Here is an 8,555-nt window from a genome sequence, read left to right as displayed (position 1 = left end):
CGCCCCCCCCCCCGCACCCCTTTGCCGCGTTGTTACCACGCTGTCTTTACCCGGCCGGCTTGACAACGGTCTTGACTGCTTCTGGGTCCGAAGTGTCGGTTTTTTTTTTCATTACTATTTTACCGACCCAAAAGCCCCCTTCTTACGGTATGACGACATGTGGCTGCGCTTCGAGGTCTTTTTTCACTTGGGAATTTCGATTCTGCATGAAGTTTTTTCATTTCGATAGGTTTTTTTATTTCGGTTCGTAATGAAGGCTTAATTAGCTGGAGGTAATTGGCAATGTCTGTTTCATTAATTTTATTCAATTCCTGGGTTTTCATAATTTTTGGTGATGAGCGTTTTTTATACGGTAAGGACTATTGAGGGAATTTATTCTTCGGAATATTTTGGGACTCAAGAGATTTTTTAATCGGGAGATGGCAAAAAACGAAACCCTTCACCCTCCAAAAGTAAATTTAGGAGATGTTAGAAGAAAATAGGGTGTGTTACACGTGCATACGAAAAAGTGAAACTTTAGGTACTCGTAATATAATATAATACTATTATCATACCACTTAAAATCGAAAACATTCATTTTTAACTCAAATTAAAGTGATTCAATGAACTTTTTTTCGTATGAGGATCTTGTAGTTTTCAGGAAATATCGTGAAATCTAAGAGAGATAGCTGAATTTTTGGGAAAATCTTTCCTGTAAAAAAGAGAGACGAATTGTGCTATCTCCTTTAGATTTTAGTATATTCATTCAAAAAATCATCCCGAAGTCGAGTGGTGAAAAGCAGAATAAGTTGATTTCACTCGAAGACTTGATAGTTTCTTGAAAATCGCTTGGAATGTAAGAGAGACAGCTGAATTTTTTCTGAAGACGTTTTTGCGCAAAAGGGAGATCTCCAAGGACGCCCTTGTGAGAATTTACCCAGCTCCTTTGGATTTTTAGATGCTTATCAAAAACTCATTCTGAAGTGGAGCGATAAAGCAAAAAGAGGTGGCCCCAGTTGAAAATATTTTTTGTGAAAACATAAGTTCCAGAGCAGAATGAGATCTTTTAAAAAATTCCCCGGAACCTTCCTTACTTCTCGCACACATTTAGATGTTTATGAATAATTTCGCCTGAGGTGAAGCGGTAGAATAAATTTATCCGAAGTGAAGTCACAGCATAAATCAATCCCCTTGAAGGAATCTCTCTTCTGTCTTTTCAAACATCTTGAAACCTAAGGCTTTCCGCAAAAATGAAATTGAACATCATATCCCCAACTGAATTATCAGTGGATTGAAAATTCAGGGAAATTGTTGCTTCAATTTTAAAATTATTTATGAATTTTCATTGTCAGGTGGACCTGAAAATTGCAGTTGCATTGAATACTCCAGAATTCAACTGATTTTTCAATAACGAAATTCGGGATAGCCATCCTCATAAATCATAATTACCGTTAAATTTTGAAGCTCCTAATTAGTTAACATTTCTCTTAAACTTTTAATTATTCACATAATCATTAATTGAAAAATTCAAATTTTAACTATTGACATTATATTATTCTTAAATTTTGATTAGTATATTTAAACATTTATCAATGTAAGTCCCAACTCCGTTTAATACTGAAGAAATATACTATTGATGGTCATCCCTGAACGAAATACATGAGAATTTCGTGTGAATGAGTGATAGTTAAACAATCCAAGATTTTTCACTCGAAATTTCAGGAGTAATTTTCTAACAGCGTGTACCTCTCTTGCCCACTCGTGAAATCAATCAGAAAAGTCCTCATGAAAACTTCAACTTCTGCCACTCGACAACTCCACTTTCCCAATTTCTTTTCATTCAGAGAATGATTTGGTACTTCCTCGCACATCAAAAGAGTCTCCCTCCCCGTTCCACCGTTTTTTTTTCACAACTCGAGGAATTATCAACGATTTTGTAAGTTCAAAGGGAAACTCGTAGGTGTTTTTTCCCCGAATCAGTATATAACATGACTTTTTCTGTCGATTTAATTTATGGTGTCGTGCCAGACCTTATTCGAGGTGGTCCACAGGTCCAGAAAAGAGAGGTTTGCGCAAAAGAGTTACGCGCGCACGGTAAAAGTGAACGAGGGAGAGATACCGGAGGCTGACCGAGATATTTGGAACGAATATCTATATATATATAGATATATATATATATATCTTTAACGCGACGATCCGAAGGGAGTTGAGTAAAACGAGTATCCGCGAACCCATGAGATTGTGAATTAAACCGTGGATAAATTAATCCGTGAAATACGAGAAAATGGATCAAGCACTGAATTTTATCCCCCAATGACTCAGTTACCTCTCTCCCCTATTTTTACAAAAGGGCTTGAGTAAGAGTTTGAGCATGAGAGCGATAAAAATAAGGATAATGAGAGGAGCCGAGGCTTATGCAACAATTTCAATGAGCGCAATACAACCGCCTACCGGAAAAGTTTCATTTTCATGGAATTCACGTGTGAAGCCCCAAAACTCATTACACTGTTAAAAAATTTTGTCTGAAATTTCCGGTACACTTTTTGGATATTTTAAGGAATTTCGTCATTGAAAATCAACAATTTCGTGGAAAAATCAAAGAGAACTGTCAACTTTAGTTTCATTTTTCCCTGAAAATGAACAGAAAACCAGAAAATTCATGCACATATATTCCTGAATTTTCAGTGTACTTTCAAAAATCTAATGAACGTAGCAAAAATATTTGAAAACCTTTGCAGATTGCCAGAAGGAAACGGAAAGGCGTGTAAACGTTGAATTGCGGAATACAGCGAGGAAGCTCGTCTAGCGCCCGTATCACATGTGTCCCATTCTAATGTGCCTCTCATTCTCCAACAGCCAGTCGCCTGCGTGGGCTAGATTAGAGGCAGAAAAACATTCGAGAAGAAAACCGCAGACTCAATTGAAACACTGTATTCAGCGTTAGATCTCGCTCCAGAAAATTCGCCAACACAAGTGAACATTTTGTTCTCCTCATTCCCGTTTCGTCGTTTCGTACTTCTCGTTGAGTGAATTCGGGCCTTTTTTTCATTTTCCAACGAAATTGTCAAAGGATGGTGTAGTGGATGCTCGGACGCGCCAGCGTGGGTGTTACACAATATCTGTCCGCCTCGGCCTAACCTTTTTCCCCCACTAGCTAAATTGCGAGCGAAGCGGTCGAGCCCATCGAGGCGCAGGAGTCATGAGGCGAGATCCCCTCCTTTAATGACTGAGGTGCAGAGAGCACACTGTTAGTGCTTATGTGGCTCCCCGGGACCCCCTCCCCTCCCGCGGTACTCTTCATTCTTTCTCTCTCTGTCAATGTTTTTTCTTCCAGTCATTTAATACGCGGGTCCACACCAGAATCCAGGTATGGCATATACAACGGGCCTATTGCGACATTGTACACTGTTAGAAATTTTCCTGGAGAGTCCTGGACATTTCTAACAGGTAAAATTTCCACCGAAATTTCAAGGAATTTTAGGAACAAAAGAAATTATTGGTATTTCACTCAAGGAATTTTTTCGTTGACAATTCATAATTTTATGGAAAAATCCCTGAGAACTGTAACTTTTAGTTTAATTATTTCAGGGAAATTAATGAAAATCTTCTTCGAAGATTCCTGGAATTCCTAGAATTTTAAAGGTATTCCCGGAAAATTTAAGGGAATTCGGCCGTCAATATTCATTTTTACTTGAATGTTCGGAGAAACTTGAAATTTCAGTCGCTTTTTCCTCTTAAATCGATTCAAGGTCTTTTTACGGAAAATTCAGCCAATTTTTTTTAACAGTGTAGTATAATTATAAAATTTGTTGGTTTCTGAAACGAATTATTTGTGGAGGATTAGTCGTTTGTCTTTTAATCCAAGGGGTGTTTTATCGTGCTGATATGGATCCAGATAAGAATTATCCCGCGATTGTGAATCACTAAACTCATTGAGAGAATTTTTAGTTGTTATTTTGTATGCAAAGTGCTCTGGTGGTTTACAATAGGAAGGAAAAGAATACTGAATTGAATGTAAGAAAGACTCACTATTGATTTTGCTGTTTTTTTCTTCATCTTGAGAGTCAAATGCAAGCATGAATTCCTAAATTTGTACACTCTAAGAGGAGGTTCATCTCGGGATAATTTTTTTAGTACTTCGAGAAAAAAAATATTGAAATACTATTTCCCGCATGATTTTTCCCAGTGCTAAAAATGAGAGATTCAAATTTTTTCAAATCGGAAATTCAACTTTACAAGAGTCCATCGTATTTATTTTTCAAACAGTTTTTAAATATGATCACAAATTTTCGCTCCTTAATATTTATTTTCAAAAATGTTTACGAGTATCAATTAGATGAGTGAATTTCCAACTGATTTTACCCTACGTTTGAGGGAAAATATTCACTCACTGTATACTTTACAGAGATATTTTATGTTTTTTATTTTTGCCTGAAAAAGCGAAATGCTAATTGACATCTCCCCTCCACTACAGTCTGACTTATTCCACCCATAAAATAAATGTGAAGGCAGAAGTCAATTGTCAATAAATAAAAAATTTCTGAAAGTTGTAATTCAGTTTGTAAAATAATAAAGAGTAGGCAAAATTTTTACAGATGTGAGTTGTTAAGTGGTAAATTTAACAGTCACTCATTGGGGCTTTGAATAGTTTGGGTACTCGTTTATGGGTGCTGAGGGGCTTGAAGTTTCACTTTTATTGGGGGTCGAACTGGTCACGGAATATTACAGGGGATTTCCTGGGGATTGAGGAGGGAGGGGAGGGGTTATTGCGAGAGGGGGTTATAAATTTGAGGTCTCGGGGAATTTGCAGGACATGTGGTGGACATGTGCACTGATTCGAGCGGTAAAAAATGTTGGCTAATGTGATTTATTCCGGGGAAAAATTGAGGGTTTTTACGGACAAAAGGGAGAGGATTAATTCACTTTTGTCTGGACTCTTGATTGAGGGAAAATGTTGGCGGCAGGGGAGGGGGAAAAACATTGATGAAGGTCCTTGAGTGTCTCTCGGTCAGTGTCAAGGTTAGGTGGTGGCATCCACACGTGATTAATCGCCACTGGAATCACATTTTATCGGGGGGGGGGGGAGTAGGACGAGTTTTGCAGTCAATGTCACGGTGGTCCTGTCTCAGTGTCAATTGGGGCTGAAAAATGGTCTCCAAATTGAGGATTTGACGTTGAGACATACCCCCAGACTAATTAAAACCGATAGAAGAAAAATTCCCTCAAACTAAAGAAAAACCCTGAGCCATCCTCACCTTCAGTTATTTTTTCTAACGTTCTCTCGGGCATTTTGTCAAGATTCTGCTCTGTAAAAATAATCCCAAGCTTTTTTGCTCGCTTCTTTCACTCAAGTGGGTGATTATAACTCACCGAGGCGATTGGCGTGCCCCTGGATGCTGAATAAATGGGGAAACACTAGATTGGTTGCCTGGAATTTTATTTTCGGGGACACCACACTGTACTCCAACTTGTCGACCAGTTACACCGGTTTAATTACACTCGATATAAAACCGTACCTCTTAACCCTCGTGTTATTACGCAATGATTCTCTTTATCTCCTTCTCTCTCTCTCTCTTTTTCAAACGATCGATGTGCATCGATCCTCGACACACTTTTCTCGTTCCCTTTTGAAAATAAACAAGTGTACAGTGATGCATGTATTCCTCACTCTCAAAAAACCCCTTCGTCTATTTTTATCCCAAAATTTATCAGCGCGTAAAAAATTATTTCCCTCTTGAATCCCCAAACCTCATAAATCCCCATGGGAAAATATTTCGAAAACATTTACAAAAGTTCACCCTAATTAATTGTCCATCGCAACAAAGCGATCCCTATTTTCACTCCTCTCGCGACGTTATACGTGTAAATTCTCAAGCCCATGAAAAAACATTTTCTAAAAAAAAAATTCCAAGCAATTAATTTTTACGATTTCCAGAGGCCTCTCGTATACGCTGTACATAACTCCAACCCAACAGACACAATACAATTGCCGCGACGAAGCCCACGTGCACACCATAAGCGCTCTAAAACCAAAGACTCCTTGTGTTTATGAATGCATGTACAAGTAAAACCGCTGTGACGAGGCGTGCCACCACGCGTCATCGTTTCACTTTCGATAAATCGCTCATAGTGCACGTCTTCCACGTATTTAAATCGTCAGTAATTCTCGGAAATCTCAGCCTAATGAAATTACAAATCAGTCATTAGCTCAGAGTTTCTCTCATTCCAGGCATTTCATCCGTGAATTTAATTTCAAAAAACCTCATTCACACAAACTCCATTCATTTATATTACTGCACTGCTCCAGTTGCCCCCCCCCCCCACAATTATTCTAAAATTACGCAACAAGTCTAGAAAAATCATCAACGGGCTCGCGCGAAAAATTAATCCCCCTCAATTCGGCGAATTTTTATTCGTTATTTGAACAGTTTGGTGTCATTTGGAAAGTTGGATACATGTACGAATAGATTTCCCAATCATTTTTGCGTGTGTGTCTGTCAGCGCCACCGTGCGGCAGCACCAAAGGCGCGCGTAAAATAATTGCGACAACGCTAATCCCCTCCCCTCAATCCTCACCTTCCCCTCATCCAATTCTCATTTGTAGATTCATGGTATAATCACAGTAAAGAGAGAGCCTTGGAATAGGCCTAGACCCAGTTCCACCACCAACAATTCCTCCCCCATTAACCTCGAAAACATTCGCATTAAATAGAAAATAAAAATTCAAGAGTGAAAAAAAAAACAAGTCAGCGATTAAAATCTGTTACAACAGCAAAATTTCGTGTATTCTATTCTAACGTAGTTTCAAAATAGAAAGTTGCCTGGACACACACTAATCCCGCTGATATTTCCACCGTCGAGAAGCGGAATCAAATTTTTCAACTCCACTCTTATTTTTTTTTCGGGTTTTTATGGGGATCCGGTGTTGGAAATCAACCAACCGACATGAGAGGACCGGAAGAGCCGATGACGTCACTCCACTCGCTTACCCGGCCACGACGGGGGAACGAATAAAAAAGAAAAGAGCGAAAAATGAAGCGAAAAAAAATGGTGTATGGAGAGCCTGTTGGCGTTCGACGCACGTTTTCATACGTCCACTCTGGGTTACAATGGGAATACCATTGGCGATTGTAATTTGCGTCGCCTTTTAATTCGTTAGACTCGTCATGGTGCCTTATTTTCCATAATTTTATCACTGTTTAAAATTCGACGATTGAATAGACGTTGACAATGTGGGCTGCGTAACGTGTCTCAAAGTGAATGTAAAAACTAACGAGGGTATTATCTGTAATGACAGTGTAGTTAATTAACACATTTACAGATTTACAGTGGAAGTATGATTTGTAATGGGCCCCTTATCGGAAATTCCCGAACGGCTCCTCCAGTTTGAGTTATTCAAATAGTTGAGATCTATCGAATACTCGATTCAGGCGAATTTAAGTGAGTTTCAAATAATTTTTTCGCACGTGAAAACAATTCTGATACGATTGTCTGACCCTTGAGGGCCTCGTCAGTAATTTTGGACACAAAACGACAATGTGCTAGTGAACTGAATGTAAAAGGACAATTGTAAAAAAAAAAACATTGAATGTTCTATCATTTCGTTCGATTTTAATTAATCATTCAAGTTTCTGCGTACGCAGGGGCTTTATAGCCGCCATTTTGTCCCTTGCCCCCCGCACTGTTGACAATGTGCTCGAAGGAACGAAGGAAATTATATTTATCCATAATGAACCCTTAAAAATTAATTTGTTGAATAAATTAACGATAACAATGATTGGTGCCATGTCGGTCACTATCCAGCGTATGCTATGTTTGATGTTTCGTCTCTCTCGAAAATAACCTCACTAACTTGACCACTTTACGCCCCACTCACCCGCGCACCTATCCCCGTTTGCACTACTGAGAAGACCCCTTAAGGTATATCCGAGGACAATAGCACCCAAAAGTTAGTCCCTATGGATTTCCGGAGAAAATTCTAAATGACTTAATTTATTGCATTCTCATAAGATATTGAGTTTTTCTATCCTTATGTGTCCTGGGCGCAGGCAACGACAACTATTTGAATAGAATAAGAAATCCTTTCACAAATTCGAGTTTCGCGAAACGTTCAAGAACGTTTTAATTACCAGAAAAAAAATAATTTGAAGCGAAAATAACAAAGCAAAGAATAATTAAATTAAGAAATAGTTGAATATCGCCGAAACCCCTAATTTCTGGACGACTGGGCTATATTTTTTTTTATTTATGAAATGTCGATCAACAGAAAAAATAATTGATCACATGATTATACACGAGTAATACCACTGAAAGGTGAAACAATCAGTACAATTGTCATTTTATTTATGGAATATTCAATGCAAGTTGAAATCGTCCAGAAATTGACCTGTTCATCACGGATTAGTTTTGAAAAAACATCTCATTGCTTATTATCCCCTAAACTGTGTAGTCCAGTTAAAATTATTTCCATAGCTGGAAACTATTAAAGCCATTATCTATGAAAAACATGGGGAAAATCTTAAGAAAAATGTGTTCTCTAGTGACATACCTCACCCCCCCCCCCCCCCCAAACCCCC

General features: G+C 38.5%; 1 protein-coding gene across 2 annotated transcripts in view; it reads right to left on the bottom strand.

The window, feature by feature from the left end:
* Positions 1 to 8,555, bottom strand: part of LOC107044367 (nuclear hormone receptor FTZ-F1) — a 69,414-nt gene that overhangs the window by 7,501 nt on the left and 53,358 nt on the right. The window lies entirely within an intron of this gene.

The sequence above is a fragment of the Diachasma alloeum genome, unplaced genomic scaffold (genome assembly GCF_001412515.2).
Source record: "Diachasma alloeum isolate Michigan unplaced genomic scaffold, Dall2.0 Dall_scaffold_00714, whole genome shotgun sequence".
NCBI classification, from domain to species: domain Eukaryota; kingdom Metazoa; phylum Arthropoda; class Insecta; order Hymenoptera; family Braconidae; genus Diachasma; species Diachasma alloeum.
This window is presented reverse-complemented; position numbering and strand designations above follow the sequence as displayed.